Here is a 25,425-nt window from a genome sequence, read left to right on the forward strand (position 1 = left end):
GTCTTGCAAGCTGGCGTTTGTCCACAAAGTTATTTTAGTAGGTTTTAAAAAAAAATCTTCAAGCACTTGAGCCGTGTGCATTCTTTATGGAAAATGGATTTCCCCTCCTGGCTTCAATCCAAAAGCACAGAACACTCGCTGGGCGAGAAGAGAGCTTCTCTGCAGAGGAACTGGTGGACTGACACACTCTAAATTTTTGGCACTTGACCAGACGAGTGAGATAGATGCCAGAATTCAACAAAATAACACATTATTGTGTAATAGGAACAGGACTCAAAATGAGCAAAGGCTCACAAGAACTGAACACCAGTGCTTCTTTCTTTTTTTATAACAGAAGCTCAAAATGGCACTTTAAAAATGTTATTTCAGAAGAATAAGGGAGGAAATAGAACTGTAATGTATTGAATGAATACAATCATACAGTTTCAAACATAAAACAGGAGGGCTGGAGAGAGGGAGGGAGGAAGAATGGATTAAAATTACTTTTGTGAGGATTTTTTCCTCCCAAACTTGCACTGTATTATTCATGTTAACCCAATGCTTTCCAATCCAGAGTTCTGAATTGTATGGAAACATTTAAAACAACACAACTTTTTTATTTCTTAAGAGCCCACAAACCCAAAATCTTAACTTTAATGCTAAAAAATAAGTTTTAAACTCTTAAAATCAAAGTTATCAGTGAAAAAAGGTAAGAACTGAATGCTAAAGCATGTGTGTTGTTATATTCTTGACACAGCAGCTAAAATCAAACTGTCCTTAAGTTAGATCTGCTAGTTAGGGAAACCGTCAAAGTAAGTTATATGAACCAGCAGCAGAATCTGGTATTACTGTATGTCATTGAGGTCAATCTGTGTTACTGTCATGCTGACATAACTGACATTAGTGCTACTGGCCAGGAATGAATGGCCATTTTGCTCAGAAATTATCACTGCCTCCAGGACAAAATAATTTTTTGAACCAATGGGTAAACCCAGGCATGTTTCTCCTTTACCCTCAGAACTAGAATGGAGGATAGGTCTAGTGTGCAATCACACAATTCAACAACAGTGTAATAGACCTAGCTAGTGTACATAAATCTTATACATCAGGGGGCAAGATTGCAATACTCTCCTACAGAACTTGGCATTCATAAGTGGGAACTTCAGTAATTGAGAACATTTGGTAAAGTATTTGGCTGAAACAGCCAAGGCCTAGGGAGGACATAATTTTAATACTTGATTTCTCAGAACTCTTAGAGGTACTCTGCCTCAGGACTCCAGATAAAAGGACAGAACTGGAATTTCAACTTCAATCCTGCAACTGGGGCTGCCATTGATAAAGTTTCCCACAGAGGTAAGCCAGTGACTGGGGGAATGTCAAGAAATGAAAGACTGCCTCAGGGTATTAATGAGAAGAGACAATAGTAGCTAAACAAACAGTACCAACGTTTTACAAACGGGACATAGAACAAGTCCCTTGTGCAGAAAGAAGGGTCCTAGTGGCCCCAAAGCCCCAAGTATAAGTAAACTTCAGAGAATATTAGTGAGGGCAGTGGGATTTAAAGTCAGGTATATGGGTGAGCATCAGACATTCCAGACTTTTACAACTGCGAGCTACTTATGAACTTATTTTCTTTGCAGAATCAGAAATCTGACACACTGAGCAGAAAAAAAAATAGTCATTGCCATCAGAAATCCACTACCGCTCTCAACATAGATAGGTGAGTACTGCCTTAATCGCTACATTATCTGTTACCTATAGAAGAGCCATCAAATGTGGACATTGAAAGGAGAGGACAGAAGGGGAGATGACACTGAGTAATGAGAACTGGAAGAGTAATGGCTTCTCTGAACCTCTTGTCTACCTACTTCAATTCCATCTGAACACAAAATCTACTACATCCATTGCTCATTACTACTTAATATGTATCCTTTCTCTGCAGGTAACCTGGCGAGCAGCAAATGAAGAGGCAAGGATGTTCACTACCCCTGTAGTGTAAGGAAGCTCTGAGGACAAACCTCAAGCAAAAACCAGCAGTGGAATAATTCTCCTTTGAGGCTGCTTCCCACTTTGTCCTTTCAAAAGTCCAGTGCTTGAATTCCAGACTATTATACAAGTTGAGCAACTTACTGAACATGGAATGATAAGAAGTGCTGCAGCTGTTGTTTTTCTGCTGGTCGTACAGGTGGTTTTAGAGCTACAGCTCTTTTCTTATATAAGGCTGTCAGGATTTTCCAACTTAACCAATGCTGTTCAATAAAAAACTATATTTTACTCTATCATCATGAGAGTTAGCTGTTGCCTCCCTTCCAGTTATTCACTACAGGTTTTGGGGGGATATGGCATATATATCTGGACAGAGGCTGGGGTCCTCTAACATGTTCTAGCAGGAGTAACTGCCTGAGAAACACCAAAAAGAGAAGGAAGATATTGCGGGCCTCAAGACCTTAGTAGATCAGTTCTGTGTCTCTCTTCACTACTTGGGATAATAAGCCAAGTGTATATACAAGGTAGCAGAGGAATGGGTAAGACTGACAGCACTTAGCGGGCAATCATGTTCCATGGTGTAGGAAAACAGCAGCATGAAAAGATGTGGCACTGAAACACTAAAGGCTGAGCAAGAATTATTTTTTCCCCTCAGTATTGTCATAACTACTAGTATGAAAAGTGTGATAGACTTTACCAGAATAAGAATAAAGATATTAATTGGGGAGAAGGTCTCAGCCTTTTGAACTGTGACACCTCTAGGGACAGCTGTATAGGTCTAAAAGTGCAGTAGAAGCCACATCTGAAAAAGTATGAGTAGGTATCTTCAGGTTATTGACAGGGTTATGAGCCATTTATATTTTGGCCTAAAACAGAGTGAATTTTGGTCTTACGCTGTCATGAATACTCATGTGCATGCAAAAATTCAGGCATTTCTATGTATCAATGCTGAAGTGAAAAGAAGCTAACATAACCTACTGTATGTTACGTAAAATTAAACACAAAACCCTTTTTGAAATTTAAATGTATACTTACTGTCTGTATGCAGTTGCTTGCAAATTACAGATAAAAGTTTTGAAATGTCCTCAGTCCTCAGAGTTGAATGCTATTATTTATAATTATTTGATTAAAGATTACATTGTACAGATAAAACAAATAGGAAGTGTAAAAAAAAGAAAAAGTGCAAATAAAAAATTAAAAAGAGAAAGCAAATAAGTAACTTCCCTTTTTGTCCCAGCAAGTATAAACAACTTTAACAACTTATCATATCTCTTAAAATACAACAGTCTCTTCATCCCATATCTCACCTCATTCTCTATAAACAAATCTTTAAAAACTCATCATCCATCATAATCAGCAAAAGTCCATTAAAGGTTACCAAAAATAACAACCTCTCTATTGTAAACTTGATCTAATAAACCCACTTGAATTCCTTCCATTTACATTTATAGAGATTTGAATATTATTGACAGTCTGTGTGAAGATCTCAACCATACAGTATTATCCAAGGATACTTAATGGATGTTTCTGAACTAGAAAAGTTCTGCAAGGAGGAGTAGGGGAAAAAAAAGAATTACAGGAAATATTTAGAAGCTGTTATTTCCTCCAAAGAATGTGTTACATAGTATTGATTGAATGGGTGTCTACACTTTTGCACCAGACGTATTCATTGTTTCCTTATTTCTCTAAATGATTACACATAAATAGTCTATATTTAGATTTGTAGAAAGGCTATGTGTTTAACTCTGAACCATGTGAAGATTATCTCAGCTTCTACTCATGAAACAAAAAATTTGGCCAGGAGTGCCTAAATGTTTGCATTTACATTTACACCACACCATACATGATATACACTGAAATGCACTGTATATGGGAACATATATAGGAGAAAAGCACTCAGAAGCTGCAACTGGTCCATAATGGGGTGATGTGGGCAATTTTTGGCATTCCTCATTATGCCCATGTAACACCGCTTCATGAGCCGTACTGGCTTCCAGTAGGCTATCAGGTGCAATTCAAGGTGTTGGCCATCAACTGTAAAGCTCTCTATAGCATGGGGTGTAACAGTATGTGGGAATGACCTTGGGAGATGGGGAAGAGCTGCAGCCAGGGCAACAGTCAGATAGGCAGCTTACCCTGAAGCAGGAATGTGAACATGACAAACATCTCAGAAGGGACCATCCCAAGTTTTTTGGGCTGTAAAGATGATGGGGGAGAAATGTACTTTCAGATGTGCAAGATTCTGTTAACGTAACCTTACAATAAAATAAAACTAGTTCATCTGGGTGTGCTTTTTGCCTGGACTACCTCACAAGGCTGACAAAGAGCCAGGCTGCTTGCAGGCTCGCTTGTCTGTCATTGTTTATGCTCGTGCCACAGATGATAGGGTTGGCATGGTCCAGGTCCCTTCTATTAAACAGTGCCATCTTGTTGGACACTGGCATTGTAACTTCTCAGAGGCAGTGCCTGCCCTGTGGAACAGCATCCCCCTGGAGATTCAAATGGCCCCAACCTGGTTAGTCTTTTACAAGGCATTGAAGACCTGGGTGTTTCCCCAAGCATTTGGGTCAGGTGGGTAGATGAACTCTGCTGTTATTGATGTGTTTTTTTTGATGAATAGGGATACTGTTTATCCTTGGGCGCCAGCATATGAGATATGTGAGATACAAACAAACACATGTAAAACCCTGTATTTGGGGCATGATGTATGGTCACATCTGTATCTGTTTGCCCTAAGGGAATGTGGACTGCATATACCATTCTTAGAGATAAAAATTTGCGTGTAACTGTAAAGTGACACAGTGGGTGTTTGAGGCATTATAGTAAGCTGGTGGCTACAAGTATAGAAATGTATTGGGACTTGTCTAGGGATATTTGGAGGTTCTCATTTAGAACATTTGTGAGGAGAAAAAGATGTATGCAGTGAATTTTTAATGTCTCAGTTTAGGTGGCAATTGTCTACAGAAGCTAGATGTTCTTCCATCTGTTTTTCTGCTCTGTTCTCATACTAGTTTAACATTAGTAATCTAGGGCTTAGGGTTGAAAATGTTTGAATGTTCAAAAATGTTCAATTTATGGTTGAAAATGTCTGAAAATCATCCAGACTTAGGGTTGAAAATGTTTTATCTCTCTCAGTTGTATCCTCCCAGTAACTGGGGAAGCTGCAATACCAACTCCCAGTGGACAAGGGGAAAGAAATTGCTTTCTCATGTTGATGAGTACACTGGGTTTGAATACCTGTTATCTTATTTTGAGATTATAGGTATAGGGCAGAAATTCTGTTGCTAAACTTTGTCCTTGCATTGTTTTAAGTTTACAGATTGCACGGTCTCTGTTAGTCATAAGAACCAGAAGAACTGCCCTGCTAGATCAGATGAAGACCCATACTAGTCCAGCAGTTTGTGTCTCACAGTGGTCAACCAGATGTTCTTGGGTGCTCATGAACATGCCACTCTCCCACTATTGCTTTTTGGCAGAGAGTATTTGGAGGATCCTTTCTTAGATGTTAATACCTATGATAATGGTATCTTGACAGGAGCAGTATGTGGCTGCCATCATAATAATTGATTCACCACAAGTGATATTTAGACTCACACATAATGGAAAAGATACTTTTTTTGTTTGGACAAACAAAGAGATCTGTGAGTGATACATATTGAATTAATTCATTTCTTATGGCTGCTGTTTGATTAAGCTTGGACCAATGAGAACCAATAGCTGCAATTCTGGGGGACGTGTTTGATCTGCCTGTAAAAACCAGTCTAACTGAATAGTTTCCTGGTAGCTCATGGATGGTGATACGTTCAGTTCCTTGTCAGTATCTGGGATCTAGTGATCACCTGCACTGCCAAAACAATCACTCCTAACAACTTCTTTTCAATATTGGAAGTAGTGTAATGAAATGGAAGACAAGGCACTGATGGCAGAAGGCTTGCTATGAGTTTTATCAAACTTAGCTTTTGTAACATTTTTTGTATCTATAGTATTATATATGGGAGAGAATGGCAGATTATATTTTTTGCCACTGCTGCATCTGTTCATTGCCATCCCAGGGAGGTTTTTTGTTTAGCAAGGAGCTTGATAGAGCCAAAGGTATAAAAAATTGGTACATTCACAGACTTTTTCTCACATGTATTCAAGCTTATTAGTGGCTGAACTGGAGGATGATGTAGCTCCTGCTTATCACATTCGGAAGCTTTTCTGTTTGAGCTCTCTTCATAGATTGGTGGTAGAAAGGGGTAGCCCCAGACAGGTGTTGTTCACATGTTGAGAGATAACTCTGAATCAGGCAGCCTGTTCTATATGTGAATTTGCCCATGTAGTATATAGCCGTCAGGCTCCACTATCAAGACAACTAATGCTGCTGAAATAAAGAGGGTTTTGCACAATTTATTTGGGTACCAAAATTGTGATAATGCTTCTAAAAGTAGAAAACATTTGGTATATATGCAAAGCCATTTGATATCTTGTCAAGTGAAATTAAGATAAAGTCACTTGAAATCAATGAAAGTCTGTTTTGTACTTTGTTCTTCAATACAGTAATTCAATCCTTTTAATAGAACATAAAGGTATGAGATTTTCCTCCAAATCTCAGTAGAAATTAGTTTAACACACATTTACAGTGTCAGCCAGGATACCACATTGTATCCTTTACTCTTCGGAGAAAACTCTAAAAATATTGTATTAAAGAATACAATTAAGGTAGTATCTTAGAATGTATGTATGTATAATAAAATAAAATACGAAGTTGGTTGTCTTCATGTATACAGATCCTTGTTATATTATAATAGAGTGCCCTAATATTCTTCTCTCTCAATTTAAATGGAATAGTGAAAGTTTGCAAGTTGTCATAGTACAGCTCTGTTATCTGTAGCTTAATTGTAATACCATTTCTCATTTTCCCTTAATTACTTGTTCTGTATAATTCTGGAACCATAATCCTTTGGGGACATTTTAAGTTACATTCTTTTTTCTTAATCTTAGTGATTCTGCACATTTCCCCTTTTAGTTTAAATATTACTGCTGGTTTCTTAAAGTCAGAGTTTTTGATATAGTTTTTAAACATAAAATATGGCAGAGAAATAAGGCAAAGTAGTATAGCATTGCTATATACAGTAAGTCTAAGGTATAAGTCTACTTTTACACCTCATAGATGCCTAATAATACTCCCACTTCTAGAAAACTCTATTCCTTGTAGAATTTATTTTGAAAATCAGCTTAAATAGTTTTTTTTAAAAATCTGTCAAACCAAATCTATTTTATTGCTGAGTCTGAATTATTTATCTCATATTGGCCCAAACTGCGTAAAGGCAGGTGTGTGAACTGGGACAAATACCTTAATAGATATGCCCACAAAGAGAAACAATGACTTATTATAGCTCACAAAATGGTTAGACATGGGGCATCTTGTCCAATCACTTAACATTGGAATTGGAATTTGATAGACAGTAGCATCCATTAGAAATCATTTTGACGTCATACCAACAGTGTGTTTATGTAGTTATGCCATGACATCTGTTAGTTACAAATGTTGTATGATGATGTCATCACATACATACTTGTCATTTGTCCCCTTGTGTCCTTCCTTCACAGACTCCGCTGTTAGTAGCCCGTTAAGAAAAAGGCATGGTTGCAGAAAATATAAGTGGTAAACCAACTTGTGTTTTGTGACATGCAGATCCTTTAATGATCATGGGGTATGTATGTTAAGGGTGTTCAACTGGACTTTGATTTGTGGACTGGACATTTTTCCAAGGATCTTTTTTTTTTTTTTTTGAGAAATTTGTTCTACTTCCAGCAAATTTGGCAGTTTCAAAGTTATGTAAGGCAATTTTTGAGGTGATTATTCTAAAAAGTCGAGAAGCAAGTATTCAAAGACTCTCTTGATTAGTTCCAGTGCTGGAAGGGAGGAGAAAGGAGAGTCAACTTGAAAAGTGGCAGAAGAGTGAGACAAATAAGCATTGAGATGAACATGCTAACTGTAATTTTACTTTCATTAGAAATATTTTTATTTTTTTTCTGGAAAAACCACATCTCTGGTAACAATACATTTTTTAAGTTGCTGACTTAACTAAAGGACGGTGATGCTCCTTTAATTATGAAACAGATAGATTCTGATCCAAAAATTAGGCTGCCTGTAGATGAATCTTTTTTTTTTCTTTTTTCTTTACTTTTAAAATTGATAATGTATTGTTTTCTTTGCCTTGGTTGAAAAGTAATTTCATAGTGTGTGTGACAGATATTATGGAGGATAGTGAATCCTCCAAAACAAGTAGAATCTGACAAACTGGAAATACGTACAAACCTTTGCTTTAGGACTAGATTACCTATCAGTACATATGGTAATAGAATTGAGAATATTTAGCCATATTTGTCTCTTATGATTTTCTGCAGGTACTGCTCTTTCACCCTCCATTATTTCTATCCTTTTTATCAGTATATTTTATTTATTTTAGAAACTTATCAGGATGCCCATCTGATATGGCAGCATACAGTAAAAACAACAGTAAAATACATTTGTTTGTTTAACCACTTACCTCACACGATAACTCTGTATGGCTTGATTGATTTGATTGATTATGTGCCATCAAGTCATTTTCAACTCCTAGTGACCACATAGATAGATTTTCTTCAGGATGATCTGTCCCTAACCTGGTACTTCAGGTCTTCCAACGGTGCACTCAATGCCATTATGACTGATTTCATACACCTTGCTGCTTGCTGTCCTCTTCTTCTCTTTCCTTCTACCTTTCCCATCATTAGAGCCTTCTTCAGAGAGCTAGGTCTTTGCATAATGTGTCCAAAGTAGGATAATTTGAGCCTGGTCATTTATGCCTCGAATGAGAACTCTGGGTTGATTTGTTTAATGAGCCATTGGTTTGTTTTCTTGGCTGTCCATGGTATTCTCAGGAGCCTTCTCCAACACCAAAATTCAAACTCTTCCTATTCTGCTTCTTCAAAGTCCAACTTTTGCTTCTATAAGTGTCACAGGGAATATCATAGCTTCCACTGTTCTGACTGTAGTATGTATGTGTAGTCACATCACAACATTTTGAATAACTTTCCGAAGGCCTTCATGACTGCTTTACCAAGGGCTAGTCTGCGGAGTGTTTCTCAACTGCTGGTTGGTTGGTTGGTTGGTTGGTTGGTTGGTTGATTTACTGAATTTTATCACACCGCCAATCTCCCCCCACATGGAGGGACTCAGGGTGGTTTACAAAAAGCAGGTTGTTCCTTTAGTGTTGATGGTTGATCCTAAAAGGCAGGAGTTATCCACCAGTTTGATATCTTCATTGGCAGTTCTAAGGCTGGTTGTTCTATCTGTTGTCATTAGTTTGGTCGTTTTTATATTTAATTTTAGTCCCATTTCTCGCTTTGCTCCTTAACTTTTATTATTAGAGTTTGCAGGTCCTTTGTGGCTTACTGGGTGGTTTACAAGATTAACCCCCCCCAACAAACAAACAAACAAACAGAAAAAGCACACTCAAATGCCATAAGAAAAGTAACCATTCAAAGACAACCAGATTTGCAGAACCCATCACTGATTTTAACCCAGGACCTGGAGAAAGAGCCGAGTTCTGAGAGCTCTTTTGAACACGGCCAGGGTGGGGGCCAGACATATCTCAGAGTGGGGGTTGGTATTCGGGCTTATATATATTCATAAGCCCTACTGACTTGTTTAGGAACATTAGCTGGTACCTCTAACTTACTAAAGATTCATTAGATTGAGACTAAAGGAACCTGTAAAATAATTTAACTTTAAGATTGTTGATAGTACTGGCTATTAGAGAAAGAGATAGGACTTGGGTATCAGTATGTATTATCACCCTATAGCTCACACAGTTGTGATAGAAGGAGGAGAGTAGATCTTTATTATCCTTCAGTGTATGTGCATGCCTTAGTAATTTTGTTTTATTTTAAGGGTTGAAAATGAGCCCAGGTGCAGTTAAGAATAGCTGATACCAAACAAACAGTAATTCACATTTAACGTACGGGAAGGATAAAGCAATGTCATGTACATAAGCAAAAGACAACTGACATTAACACAGCAGGCAAGGTGATTACTTAGCAATCAAGTAACTATATGTGATCATTATTGCTGGTTGGTGGGTTGTTTAAATGAGTACCTGAAGGTTAAGTAATAGCTGTAGGAGGGAGGAGAAAGGAATAGGGGGAGAAAAAAAAAGAAAAGGAAAGGAGGTGATAAGAAGGTAGGCAGACGTGCATGAGAAGCTATGCGGATATCTTGGGAAAGAGATTATTTGTCTGTGTTTTAGTAAGTGATACTTAGGGGCTTTGATTGTATTTGTTAGAGACTCCTGGGGAATAATAATAGATTTTGAGGGGATTCTTTTATTTATGTAAACCACCTACTCTGAGATGTATGTTTTCATAAAATATCAGCTGTTCTGACCTATTTCAGCCTGGTGGGTCAATATGATTAAGGCATCCACTGTGCAATAAACAAGGAAGTATTTAGGTCCACAAGGTTTTGATTTCCCCTATGTTATAGTTGAGAGTGTTGTTTTATTATAAGCAACATGGGAAGGGCTGTACAAGTTAGTGTCAAAACATAACTAGACTCTGCTGTTTTCCAGAGTGTATCCAAAAATTCTATTCAAATAGCTTTACCCAAAATGTGGCTTGCTTCTTAATCTGTGATCATGATCTGAAATATAAAAACAGAGCTCTTGATGCTTGATTTTAATTATCTGAACATATAGTCACTGTGAGAGGAACCTCAGTAATCCTGATATAATTGCTATATTTTTACTCTCTGTAAACTGGCTCGGAAACTCTGTAAGTATGCTACAATAATTAAAATAAGTAACAAAAGTCTTTGTAGATGGTAGTAATACGGATTTTACCTTTTTGTGACGAATATTTTTTCATAGAAAATGATCATGAAATGTTTATGTGTCAGGGACGTAGGTTCTGTTTCATATTGTGTTATCTTAATGGAATAAATATGTATTTATCTTCTTGGATTCTTGCATCAATGTGATTGAAAAGCATATTTATTATTTAGTTGTCCTGGCAATGGTGATCTCTATCTCATTTAATTGAATATGTAATGGAGATGTATTTGCAGATTTTTATAGATGCATATGTAAGTGGAAATTTATTTAGGGAGTGTGTGCACCAAATCTGTATTTGCTATCAGCCCAACTTAATGGGTTTGTAATTATTGAGCATAAAACTGTAATATTTTTATTTCTCAGCTTGCAGCAGTGGCTTATGAAGTCTGAATAACTGAAGCTAAACTCCAATTTGTTCTGTGGCTTTCCAAAAATTAACTTGCAACAAAATAAAATATTATTTAAATCCATTTATTTTACATGTCCAATAGAAGAAAATAGGTGAAATCTATTTTACATAGTAAATCATTCACTGCAACTTAAAAAGTTAAACAAGATCCCTTGTATAGAAGATAATAAATATATCAGCTGTTAATTGCATTCTTGGTCTTAGAATTTTCTATTTTGGTAGTTATTGTAACAAAGTATATTTAAAAACATTTTTATTAGGACTACAATAGTGTAATTAATCAACTGACACTTGGGAGCAGATTAAAATTGGCATTTGAATTCAGAACTCTTTAAAACCTGCCAGTGTAGAGGGTATCTAAATGCCTTAATTCTTCTTTCCTTTGCCCTGATATGTTAAAGCAGAAATGTAAATGCTTTTCTTGCAATTTGTCTCCAAGGTTGGCAGAAAATTTAAGATGAGAGAAGAGTTAATGAAATTGAATAATTATTCCAAACTTTTCTGAAGTTGATAAAAAAACGTGCCTAAATTTAATCCACTGATATATGCAAAGTTAGGTTTTATAAATCCACCTTTATGTGAAAACTATCAGTAGGTAAGAAATAGAGTACTGTGAGTAATAGAATAAGAACATTTCCTTAATACCTTTTGGTTTTTAAAATTTAAAGAAATCAGTTTGTTTTTTCTCCCTATGCCTGGTAACACCGTGTTTTCACAGCATTCTGTCTTCTTACCTCATACATTCTAAACAACTAAAGATGAAGTAATCAGAACTAAACATTCTAGCTACTGCAGACTTCCAGGAGGATGAGAGATTATAATTGGTTCTTTCTTGTTTTCTTAAAAATAAAGGTTCAGTTTAAAATTAAAATACAATTAGTAGCTGGAAATTTTTATATCAACTTTGTAATTGATTTTATTTGTTGATATTTTATTATGAACATTTATGAATTTATTATGAATCATGGAGAGAGCTGGCTTATGGAATCACCAAGGGTCAGATACGACTGAATGGATAATTCGATTTGATTCGATATTATTAACATTACCCAAATATCTGACAGTTGGCACTGATTTTCATATTTCTCAGTTGAGAAATAGTTATTTTTGCAGAAACATCATAGCATTTAACAGTAGAAACGAAATTGTTAAATTCTGAAATGCATTCATTTTGTTTTCGGTGTGTAGTTTTGAAAAAAAAATATACAGTATATTTTGGGAAGGTCAGAGTATTTTCTTCTTATGTTTCCATCCTTTAGTTAATAGAAGAAATACAGATTATAAATTCTTCAATGCAGATTGCCTTAATCTTGTTTTCTCCCGTTATAGCTGTTTGCAGATAGAGGCTAAAATTATATTTAGACATACATCCTTATTTTTTTTCTTCGTCTCTTGCGGTAGATAGTATTCTGTTCTGTATAATGTACAGTAACTGTGTGTATCTGTACACTTACATACTGAATATACAGATAATACTGAAAGATAGATATTTTGGTGGTTCTATTCATTTTTTCTTGCACATACCTTCACTGTATAGGGCAGGTAGGGAGCCTGCTATGGTGAAGGCAATAATACAACCAGAGGTTTTTTCTCTTTGGCAGAACCTTCGCAAACCAGTCTGACCTAGCACCTAGCAATGTTCTTGGCTTTGCTCGGCAACAGCTTGGGAACCCAAATCTCCTTCTGAACCCAGATGGCAGTGCGTAGCCATATGTCAACAGCATATGCCACCCTGATTTTTTTAAAAAAAATAATCACATCAATTCTGCCAGCCACACAAATGGATCTTAACCCATTGTGCAGCAAAAAGTCTCTTCCCTGCCAATCCCATTCATCCCTACAGACATGTGTCTGCCTGGGCAGTATCATTGAGAGTGTAATTATAGATGCTATAGCAACATTTTTTACCAGGCATTCTGTTTCAGAGCCATTTATCGGGCTTCTATTGGCCTTGATGTTGGTGAGAGAGACAAAATGGGGGAAAAAAGTTTATCTGCATATGAGTTCTTGATTAGGAGAGGAAAACAGGCTTTTAATTTCCTCTTAGAATCTGTTCACTTTCAAACCAGTTGAACTGAACCTCTTACAGCGAACCATTTTCAGATATAGAGCTGTGGGGATTGCTTTTTCAGTCTCTCTGCTGTTAACTGCTTTCACCAGTAATCCACAACCATTCAAACAGAACGACAAAATAAATATAAATTCGCTGTCCAAGTTAGTATTTCCATAGTAAATATCCTGGCTACAATAATCAAAACCAGCTTCCCCTAATATTAATGGTACAATTTCATGGTTAAATTGAAATAGCCTTTGCAAACAGCAATCTTATTTTGGATTAAGCAGAAACAAGGAAGGCTGCTCTGGGAAATTTTTTTATCTTATCACCAGGTGAACCTTCAGTTTCCAGAACTGAAAATGAGATATTCTATTCCAATATGGTATGTAGCAGATTTTCTAGATTTGTCCAGAAGTAAATCCACAGTGAGGTTACATATGGGTTTATTCAGTGATTATGCTGAGGCCCATATGCAGCAGATTGTGAAAAGAAACTAAGTGCCTGGTGGATTATAACAGAAGTTTTCACAGCCAGATTTTTAAAATTCAATTTTGGGTGAGAACCACTTTATAATAAATGCAAAAAGAAACGCCTAGTATCTGTGCTATCCTATTCTGTGGAAAATTAGGTGGTGAAATACAGTTTCCAAAATCTTGATGGCTATTGCTTCATGGTTTTTGACAAGGGGTAGCAGCTACTGAGGTCTTTGGGGCAAAACTGACTCCTATCCCTCCACGTACGTTCCTTTTTAGTTGATCTTGGGCATCTAGTTAGTCCTTGTGAAAACTAAAATACCCTGACACCAGGATCAAGAAGGAACCTTTTAATTTTTCATGCTGATTAGCAGTCTTAGTACTCTGTTCTGTGCAGCTATGATAGAAGCTGTTCCTCACTGTCTCTGCATAGATGTGCATAGATAGGCACTTTGCTTCACTTCAGAAAAAGCTTTTGTCTTCAGTGGGAACAGCAGTGGTGACTCATATGGACAGAATAAACAATTTTGTTCCATATTTCTGGTTGTGTGTTGAATGTGTGTGAGTGTAAATAATACCTGAATTAGGCTACAGAGTTCAATCAGACGCAAAACCCAAATAAAAATACCTGCTTTCAGTGTAGGAGTAGCTGTGTTGATATTGTAATATTAGATCAGACTTAATAAGAAAATAGAGCATAGGCTTGTACACATACTAAAGTGGTATAAAAGATTTATATACATAATCCAATACAGAATAACCTTCTCTTAACCTGTGCTTTTAGAGGGCTCCATTGAGTTTCTATGGCAGGAATTCTGGCTCCATTGAAATCGATGGTTCTATTCCCATTAACTTTGGTACAAGCATATAGCTTGAGGTGTGAAATAAAAATTATGGATAACTTAAAAAAACAAATAACAGAGTGAGTTGGAAAGCAAATGACTCCTCTTATACAAACAAGAAAAATATTCACAGAACAATAGGAACAGACTAAAGTAATTTGCTTATTTATTGGTTGATTTTTATGGCACGATTTTTGGGATAATGCAGTCAGATTACTGTAAAATGATTCCATTAAAACTAGTGATAATTCCAGTACTATTTTTGGTACCTGTATTGCAGAGCCAAACTTTGGCTGTAAGAAATGGAGGTTGCCTCATTGACTTCCCTGAGAAATCAAGCCTGACACAACATTGCTTAATTTGCATTGGTATTGATTTGTCCTGCAGTATTAAAAACCTTGTCACAGATAACCAATGATATCCATTGCAGGGCTAGCTTATTTGTAGTACATCTATTAATAACAAAGTAGGAACATAAGAAATAAATGTGTAGTTCTTAATGCAGACGCTGTTAGATTCACATTTTCTGCTCTTAATTTGATATTTACACACACACACACACAGACAACTAAAGGCCAGTACATTTTATTGCATTTGAGGTTGTTTTCCATTTTATGTGGCTTTTCTCTATGCATATATTGATGCTGAGGTGGCAAAATAGATCTATGAGGTTTCTTATTGTTGATTCAGATCCACTGCAGTTGGTGGCTGGGATCCAAATAGCTACTTCCAGCATCCTTAAGTGTTTTAGCGTGGCCACCAGAATTTTTCTTTTCTTTCCCCTTTTGAAAAATAGATCAATGTACACATTGCAAGCAATTTTTAGAGGTTCCCTCAGTTTCAAAATAGGCTTGTGCTGTGGCATGGTAGAACACAGTTCAAGAAATGTAGGCTCTAAATATTTTAGGGAGTATAGAATTAGTTGAAAGTTTCAAATGTTCCATGATTTAAGAATTTGGTCCATGAATATATGTTCCCCCCCAGCCCCACTCAGATGTAAGTAAAAGTTGTTATTAATTCACGATAATGGGTAGAGCTGAGAGTATTGATTCCCCTCTTTTTTTCATTAAAATTATATGGGGCTGCTTGCATAGCTATATATACATAAACAATATTTTTGCTTCTGTTATTCTCCTTTTCCAATTATTCTGTAAAATAAAGTAGAGATAAGCAAAGGTCACACTGAATGTTCAGGGAAGGAAGATGGCATATTGTAATTTTTTGAAGCGTATTACCTACCAGTATTTTTCCATTTGAGAGACAGTTTGGTGTAGTGGTGAACGCACCAGGCTAGAAACCAGGAGATTACCTTAGGCACAAAACCAGCTGGGTGACTTTGGGCCAGTCACTGTCTCTCAGCCCTGGGAAGGAGGCAGTGGCAAACCACTTCTGAAAAAATGTGCTGAGATAACTGCAGGGACTTGTCCAGGCAGTCGCCAGGAGTTAACCCTGACTCAAAGGCGTGCACCCACCCACACACACACACCTTTCCATTTAAAGAAAACTTTCTTCATATTAAAGGCTCTACAATACATCTAAAAAGGCATCATGTCTATCTGCATTAACATGAACTCAGTGAGTTTTAATTTCTGATTAAATACATACTGTAGTAATGTAGATACAAATGTAGATACAATTAAATGTATATGCCCTGTTTATGTTTGGCTTGATGACTTGATTTAGTTGAATATCATAATTTATGCACACATTTTTCCCCTTATCTTTTTTGTGTTGCGTGGAACTCAGTTGCCTAATTTTTTCAATTTTTGCTGTGATGTAATATTAATGCAATATTTTTCTCCTGGGATGCTTCTGTAAAGTGGCTCCATTTTTATGTTCTCAATAGCTCTAGTCTATTGCTGATAGTCTTCTGAAGTAGCCATCTCTGCTTTCTGCATCAGTTAAGTGCTTGATTCATAATAGGAGTATTATAATATATATATATATATTATTTAAAAAAACCCACGTTTGTAAAAATGGTTCTGCCATGAAATATAATTGAAATAGCTGGTATTCATTCAAAGGTTTCTGGGGAAGAAAAAAATGAAATATTTCTCTAGGAAGTTTTAGGCTATAGTTGTTTCAGTTGCGAGATCTTTGGAAATCTTATAGGCAAACCTCTGTGTATTGTTGCATCTAGTCCAGCACTGCTTTTCATCTTTACAGAGGACTTTCCTTACTCTGAAATAACACTTAGGTCTGATGAAAGTTAAAATCTTCCCCAGCAAGAAGATTAGAGAAATAAAGCAATTCATATATAATACCCAGAATGCAAGCTGAAGGGGTAATTCTAAAATGTTAGTCTAGGAACTCATACTTTGTATTTTGCCAAACAAAGTTTGCTATGTGTGCATATTTCTTTCATAGTATGTTTCTGAGTTCATTGCAAATCATTATTTTAGCTGCTTCCTGGGTATCCTGATGAATAAACTATATGGCAAGCTCAATAGAATAAATGTGATAAAGTTACGTGTGCTGTGTTTGGAGTCTATAACCTAGTATTCCATTGCAAGTTCCATAGGGCTGAAAAAGGGGGAAAAATGGATGAGTATTAGAAAAATCATGCACCGTATAGCCCCCAAGAGTCTATTGAATATAGCGGGGCATAAATCCAATAAACAAAATAAACTACATATCTTGAAGTAATTAGTAGGACTCTCTGTAAAACCTGTTATATCCTTAAACTTAATGGCTAACAAAAAAAGGTATCTTCATATATTTTTGTATGTGAATTTTTCTCTTGAACCTGTAAGGAGCATGAAAATTCACTTCCTGAGGATATGCCATACATACCTGATGAAGGGAGATAAAGGTTTTTTTCTTCAAATTATTTCATTTGAAATAGGAAAGTTTATTCTCTGAGACTTCAGTCAATAAGGTGACTGATACTGAAAGATAATGGGAGGATGGGAAGAACAGAGAACTTGCTGCGCATAATGAGAACAAACAGATGGAACAGAGGCAAAAGGGGAGAAGATGCTACAGCATTATTTTGGCAGGGAATGAGATAAGCCTGGTAGCCTTGCTCTCTTCTATCACAATCCGTGTGTAAAGAATCAGAGTCTCTAGAAGAGGATCTCTCCATTAGAAAAATCAGGATTCTTAACTGCATGGGGAGACTCCATGGGCAGTACACCATTGCTGTCCACATGTAAAATGTGGAGTTTTTCTATCTCTTTGGTACCATCTAGTGGTTATCTGGATTTTTGCAGCCCAAATCTGGTAGCCCAGAGTCAGATGAACATTCATGTAGCAAAATATGTGTTCCAATCCTTCCCACTTTCTTAACTCCTTTCTCATAATAATACTTCCTATTTCTGTTTATATAGTAGAGGACCCATGTGTACCTGCTCTTGTTGTTTTATTACAATTTTGATTTATTTCCTGATGTCAGTGTTGCTTTTGACTGCCACTTTCTCTTAAACACACCCCAAAAAATGAAGATGCACCACACTCCTTAGAGCTCAGAGCTTTGTGGTCACGATGTGCTCACTGTATGTATGTGGTGCAGTTCAGCACAAGTGTTCTACATGCATTAATGAGTGAGTTTTTCAAATATAGCTAATTCTGATTACTTCATACATGTTTCTGTGTACATTTTTGGCAACAGTATCTGAAGGACCAGGCCTGTCCAGATTCTTTTGGAGAAAATCTGCATGGTTGCTAAGAGTTGACACCAGCTTCATAGCACATAATCAATCAATCTATCTATCTATCAGTTCATCAGTAGACATTGCTTGCCATGGCCGTCTTCCAGGATTTTTTTATTTGTAATCTCCCAATCTAATCTACAACCCTGGTGCAAAAGAGAGAGAGAGTAGAAGTGAGAGTGTGCTTTTCATTCACCATTTCACTGTGTAGATTTTCCATAATCAAAAACAGGGTGCAGAGATATCCGCTGCTAATCCCTTATTAAGTCTGTGGTAGTTAGTCTGCAGCACTAGTGAGGGAAGAAAGAAAAGAGAGCTGGAGATAAGTGGATGGAATAGAAATAAAGAACATTATGAATGAAGACGTATGAAGATGGCCAGAGCCATGTGACTAAACTCCTATCACAATGGGACTTTTCTAACATTGCTTTTTCCCCCCTATCAAGCAGTTGTACAATACTCAAGAATCTTGTTATTTCTGCAGTAAATTCATCCTTCTGCTCCATTCAGATTGTACAGTTAGGGAAGAGGTCAGCCCTTTACACCCTCAAACAGTTCCACTGAAGCCACAAAAAGAGATGTGCCTCCTTGTCTTCAGATACTAATGGGTTTCTGACTGCCTGTCTTTAGCTAAGTATTGGCTCAGAATTGTTAGGGTTAACAATTCAAGGCCATAAGAGGAGAATAAAATTTGACCTTACATGAACTCTTAGTCTGTACTGTACAAACAGTGATGTGGTTTTGGTTTGGGAAGTGTTCACACTCCAGCAGCAGCTTCTATCTGTTCATGTAATGGCTTATTTTGCCCTTTTGTCCTTTGTACATCTGTGACTCTTCCAAGACAATTGGCAAAGTGTTGCGAAGAACAGATGTTAAGGAATTGTTCATCTGCTATCTGTAAATCCCTCTAGTGAGTGACTTGTAATCACAAAATGCTTACAGGATTATTTCTTTGAAGAATTTGAATTATGTGATTACAAGTCACTCACTAGTGGGAAATAAAGATATAAATAATTTAAAACTATGGGCCTTGTTTGACCAAGGATTATGAAGTATGTTTTAAAATTTTGTTACAGTTAGTGTTCAGGCACATTGTGATTTGCACTACCTTGTTGAAAATATATGCTATATATTTGTGCAAGGGTGGAAGAGAAGAAGTTGTAACATGTATTTGGGTACCAACAGGAACACAGAAGAAGCCTACTTCATTGAAGTTAGGCATAAAATTTCGAGTTGTTTTTTCTTGACTTAACAATTGCAGCTGTCCCATTTATATTAAAAGCAAGCAAGCATATAGTATACGATAAGGTAGCCTTTTCTAATCAGGATTTGTTAAAGTCCAGCTTCCATAATCCCCAGCCATTTTATGCTAAATAAAATATTTTTAAAGTTCATTTATGCACAAAGATGGACGTGTTAAGCGTTAACCCCCTGCTACGTGCCAAGTTTATCTTCCTGGATGTTAACTGTATTTGTGCCAGACATTACTTGTGGAGATTGTGTTTGGTGGAAAATGTAAATATTTCATAACTTTAACCGATTTTTTTTCCTAATCCACCCAAATCCTTATATCCCATTGTGTGTCATGCCTAATATTTGGCTGGCAATGGGAGTCATTTTGTGACCAGTTTCCGAAAGCTGAATTGTGGTCTTTTATCATTTTAGTTAAAAGTTGTTCATGGCTTTTATGGCAAATTCTTCTTTGCCATGATGAATTTCTGTATTACCAGATTAGAGCTCACCAATTATTAGTTCCCATAGCATCCTATAATGTTTATAGTGTATGTGTTTGTTTGCCTGCATCTTTAATTTGCTTTCACTTAGGGTTAAATCTTTTACTTCGTAAAGAATAAAAGAATACTATCTGTTCTCTACTTGCTACGCAGGAAGCTTCAATGTGCACTTTCTGTTCTGTTGGGCAGAGAGTGGTGACCTCATCTGCTGTGCCTGCCGGTAGCCTCAAGGGACTGTTCTATCAGTCCAGGAATGCCAAAGCAGAGGGCTCTTCCTCCTGGCCTCGATTCCTTGTGTTTTCAAGCCAGAGAGACAGTGGCTGAGTGCCACAGGGATTTCCCTTTGACTTGGAACACCAGAGTAGGAAGCTTCAGGAGGTCATTAAAAAAAAACTGAAACTGAACAGATAAACAGCAGCTACTTTTAGGATAATAGAGACAATTCATCTGAACACAAAACACAAGTGGTTGATTACTAATGCTATATTTTGGATGGTGGAAACCTTTTAATCTGATCCTCACTGGAGAAAATGAGCATTATTTTGTTATAATTTGGACCTCATTCCCCATTCTCCAGTACTAGATAGATAGATAGATAGATAGATAGATAGATAGATAGATAGATAGATAGATAGATCTTTGTTCATTCCTAAAGCAGTCAAACATAATAAATTCCCATTTTACAGATGACTCAAGACTCATCTGTTAAAAATATACAGTTTTGTTTTGTTATCAAGTTTTTAACTGTGTCGATTGTATATTCTGATGTTGTAAACTGCCCAGAGCATAGCCCTTGGTTCTGAGCTTGGTTGTTTGCTTGCAGATGTTTCATTGCCCAACTAGGCAACATCTTCAGTGCTAGAAGGGAGTGGGCTTTGCTCTCTGTTTATATATACAGTAGCTTGCCCTGACAATGTTGGTGGGGGTGCTGTTCTCTCCTTGGTAGTTCCTTGATTAGGCTGTTGTTTACTGCTTAATTGTTTGCCTGATTTGGGAGTTCCTTGATTAGGGTATTGTTTACTGCTTGATTGTTCATCTGGTGTTAATCTTTGCTTATCTGGGTGTTGATTGCTGGTAAGGAGGTGTTCTGGTCTTTTTGTTTCCTTTTTAGCTTTTTTATTGTCTCTTTTGAATGGTATGTAAATGTTGTTTATGTCTGTGTACCTATTGATGGCTGCCTTGCCTGCATGCCAAGCTTCCAGGAATTCTCTGGCATTTTTGGATTTAGCTTGGTCTAGGATGCTCAGTTTCTCAGTTGAAACTATGGTTGAGTCTGTCCATGTGTTCTGAGATTGAGTTTTCATTGTGTCTTCTGACTGCTAGTTGGTGTTCATGGATCGCTATGCTAGTCTTCTGCCTATCTGTCCTACATAGTGACTGTTACAGTCCTTATACTGCATGTTGTAGATGACTCCTGTTTTTTCTGCTGGACCTTTTGGTTTCCTTAAGATGTTTTGGAGAGCTTTAGTTGGTTTGTGTGCTACGGTGGTGCCATGTGGTTGTAATAGACTGTTGGTTGTTTCTGAGATGTTTTTGATGTACGGTGGTGTTATCCTTTTCATAGTTTGTGTTGGTTGTGCTGTAGTGGGTTGAGGTCAGGCACTTTTTGATACAGTTGTGTGGGTATCCATTTTGTTGGAAGATGTATAGGCAGTTTGTTTCCTTTTTCTGGTGTTCTGGGTTGCTGCAGTGCATTTGTGCTCCTCTGAATAATGTTCTTACACAGCTCCTCCCCGCTCCCTTCTAGCACTGAAGATGTTGCCTAGTCAGGCAGCAAAACAACTAAGCTCAGAGAGCACCAAGGATTCCACAGTTCAACCCTGAGCTACAGATATTCTCTTCTATTGGTATGATTACCCACTCCAGAGTCTTTTGGAGTGGGCAGTCATAATAAATGTAAATAAGAATAAGAATCTAAATTCAGAATTTGGAGCAGGGAAATTGGGAAAGACTTAAGGGCTAGTTTCAAACTGCTTTTCTACTCTAGTATCTAAGTTCAGCCCAAAGCGTTTTCTTAATTATAGTTTCACTTAAGGTGAATATAAACTCTGCAGAATTTTTCAACAATCCTTTCCAATTTTTGGAGGTCGAAGAAAAGACAGTTTGCTGCCTGAGGCAGAACAGCAAATGATGCCTTCCTGAGAAGATGCACAGTACCCAAGTAATTTGGCACCCAAGGCAAAATAAAGAAATGTACAGTAATCAATTAAAGAACCAATAATTTGTTTCCCCACTATATCACTGACAACCTGCTGCCTGGGGCAGTCGGCTCACTCTTTTTAATGGTGGGCTGGCCCTTAACATTTTCAGGGCCATGAGCAAGGCTAGGAAATCTTCATCTCCTTTGTGAAAATGAATCAACTAGAAAATGGTGTGAGATTTTACATGCATAGTAAACCAATGTTTACCCTTACATGCATAGGCAGAGGGCAGACTAAGCAAAACCTTGGCTCATAGTCTCCTCCGTTCCTGCCCATACAACAGGCAGGAATAACACAGAATATAATTTCAATTTGCTTAATCTCTGGCTGTTTAGTACATGTGAACTAGAAACAGGGATTTAAAGTAAACAGTAATCAATTGCTAAATGGAACGCTTGCAAACCAAATGCAACACTCCTGTTTCATATCTGATTATAACCCAGGAATTAACAAAATAGAAATCTAGCTTATTCCTCATGGTAGTGTGGAATGTGGACAGGGGAAGGAAATGGAATAGCCAAGTTCCTTTACACTTAGGTGTGTGATGTTTAGTATTATATATGCATTATCTGTATTCTGAGTATGAAATTTATTCATTCATTTATTTATATTTCAAATTTCATCATCACCCATTATTATTATTATTATTACTACTACAATGCACATTTTTCTTCAGCTTTTATGTGTCTTCACTTAAAATATCAATATCTGACCATTAAATAGTAAACACCCATATTATATAAAATTAAATTATTTTACAACCAAAATGGAACATATTCTGCAAAGAGGAAGAAAATAGTTTTTTCAAAGTTAAGGTTCCCTGGTAGTCCCATTCATAGGAACATTTAATACACAGTATTGAAGAAAGTTTGAATGGTTTTAAAGCACTATTTGGGTAAAGACAATTTTAGAATGTGTTAGTACCACTGTGCCATTCAGTCAGCTCATGGAAAAGTTAAAAGTATAATAGTGCAAGAGATTACAATTTTTCATTTATTCTGCTTTACTGTAATGTCTGCAGAGTATTTTAGCTGAATATCCTTTCAAACATACAATCAGAACTCCAATAAGGCAGTGTTTCTGTTCTTGCAGAAAGCATTTTTTAGCCTAGTCTCCAACCAGAGATGTTAGGATTGTAAACACTCAAGCTGCAACCATTGTTAATTTTAGTGTTGAATTTGGTATTTAGGATTCCATTTGCACATGCTTCTTAGTTGTGAATTAACTAGTTATTACTCCATGAAAATCCATCAGATTATCAATCTTTGGTTTGTATTTGAAATTGAGGGTACCAATAAATTAAAGATGTACTGAATTTACCCTTTTCAGTATTTGTTTTTTATAGTATCAGTTGATATTCTAAGTCTAGTTGGGGTATGTTCTCATATTTTTATTAGATTTCTAAACACAGATTGGTGTACCATCTGGATGTGTTTCAGTATGGTACTCAAATCACTAGGAAAGAAATCTGTACTAATTTTTAATAGATTTTATTATTAAATATGATAATGTCTGTATCTTAATATAAATCTATGCATATGTCTTTTAGATAATATTTTTCAGAATATTTCTAGGTTTAAAAGGTACCAGGAAGGATTATACCTTTCAACATACTTAAAGTACAGGATAGTATGGAAAAGATAATTTCACATGGTGGTTGGACTCTCAAACTAACCCTGGTGTGTTCTTTATATTTAAAGTACAAGAAAGTAATCACGTGACTCTTACATATTAAGCCAAAATTTGGAATTAACGTGTGTGAAGCCATATATGCTGTTAGTAAATCCATAATAGGATTTTCCACTGTTAAATTTAATGGCAGAGGAATCATCATAATAAGATAACATGTTCAATTCCTTCAGGTATGCTAAACAATATTTTTCAGAATTCATACGATGGGCACCACATTGGGGAAGGTGACTCTACCCTTCCTCTAATGAGAGAAAGTAGTTAGCTCTTTACATGTGTGCCATTTCCAGGTGATTCCTCTAAAGTAGTGTTTGTCAACCTTGGCAACTTTAAGACATGTGGACTTCAACTCCCAGAGTTCCCTAGCTGGCTGGGGAATTCTTAGAGTTAAAGTCCACATGTCTTAAAGTTGCCTAGGTTGACAAACACTACTTTAAAGTTTGCTTGCAGTGGAAAACATTGCAGTGACATCACTAGACTTCTGTTACTTTCTGCAATTTATATTACATATATTATTTTTCATGAGTCATGTTATCTTTATTGCCCCCTTATCAGAGATGTAAAATTATGGCACACCTGCAATAAGAAAATGGAAGTAAATAGATGTGAAATAGAAGCACACATGCAATATGGATTCTTCCTGGAAAACTTCAAACCAATGAACTTCCTGGTATTCTTGATCCTTATTTTTCAAATCTTGATTTGCTCCAAAAAGATTGGCTTTTTCATTTATTAGAAACATCCTGCTTCTATTAATCAGAAATGCATTCTTCATTTCAGAACTCTGGCTTTATTTCTGCAAGCATAAATGGACAAAATACAGTAAAGTTATCATTGATTCTTGGTTTTAAGCCATCTTCTCAGCATCAGCTGTGGTCCAGTGTGTTTCCCTTCAAATAAAGCCCACAGCATCCATTTATAAAGCACAGGGCTTGGAGCTAATGCCACAAGAGACAAATCTAAAACTTGTCGTAGGAAAAATAAAACCCCAAATCTCTCCCATTTTTCATTTCCAAAGCTGAATTTCATGGCATTCTTGTTCCTTAATATTGTTACATCCTATGAAACTTTAGTAGAAAAGGGGGCTGGCTATTCAGACATTTTATTAGCATTCAAGTTCTGTTTCACTCAGTTTCTTTCCATCCCCTTATTATATCTTTCTGCTGCAGTTACATGGCCAGAAAAACAGGAAGGTTTTGTATTTCACATGAACAGTGTACTTGCCCATCCTTTTCTTCACCTTATTCAAGCCAGCTAACACCAAAACAAAGGCAAACATTAGCTAAAAGAACCCATAGCAGTGATGTAAACAAGAGCTGGTAGAGATTAGTAACAGCAAAATGGTCAGGCAAACCATTCCAAGCCATGGTTAAAGAAGCAAAGTTCAGCAATTAAGTATAAAGCCTTAATAGGCAAACCAAACCAATATGTTATTCCAGCAGCATATCCCAAATGAAAAATTTTATAGCGCTACCTTAGAGCCTTCACCAGCTGATATTGATCTGATTTAAACTGGTCAGGGGATGATATTATTGCCAAATCTTGCTCC

General features: G+C 36.6%; 2 protein-coding genes across 6 annotated transcripts in view; one reads left to right on the forward strand and one right to left on the reverse strand.

Moving 5' to 3' along the window:
- The window catches only part of NFIA (nuclear factor I A), a 327,174-nt gene that overhangs the window by 110,546 nt on the left and 191,203 nt on the right, over positions 1–25,425 (forward strand). The window contains exons 3-5 of one of the 5 annotated variants that reach the window (XR_010067582.1): positions 1,227–1,332; positions 1,620–1,699; positions 1,922–1,942. The exons of 3 other annotated variants lie outside the window; for them this stretch is intronic. The gene's annotated coding sequence lies outside the window, so the exon portion shown is untranslated. Of the gene's footprint in view, positions 1–1,226; positions 1,333–1,619; positions 1,700–1,921; positions 2,772–25,425 lie in introns of those variants that run through there. One more of the 5 variants, XR_010067583.1, reaches the window with a different exon arrangement.
- The window catches only part of TM2D1 (TM2 domain containing 1), a 310,656-nt gene that overhangs the window by 8,529 nt on the left and 276,702 nt on the right, over positions 1–25,425 (reverse strand). The gene's annotated exons all lie outside the window — the stretch shown is intronic.

This window comes from Candoia aspera, chromosome 3 (genome assembly GCF_035149785.1).
Source record: "Candoia aspera isolate rCanAsp1 chromosome 3, rCanAsp1.hap2, whole genome shotgun sequence".
Taxonomy (NCBI): domain Eukaryota; kingdom Metazoa; phylum Chordata; class Lepidosauria; order Squamata; family Boidae; genus Candoia; species Candoia aspera.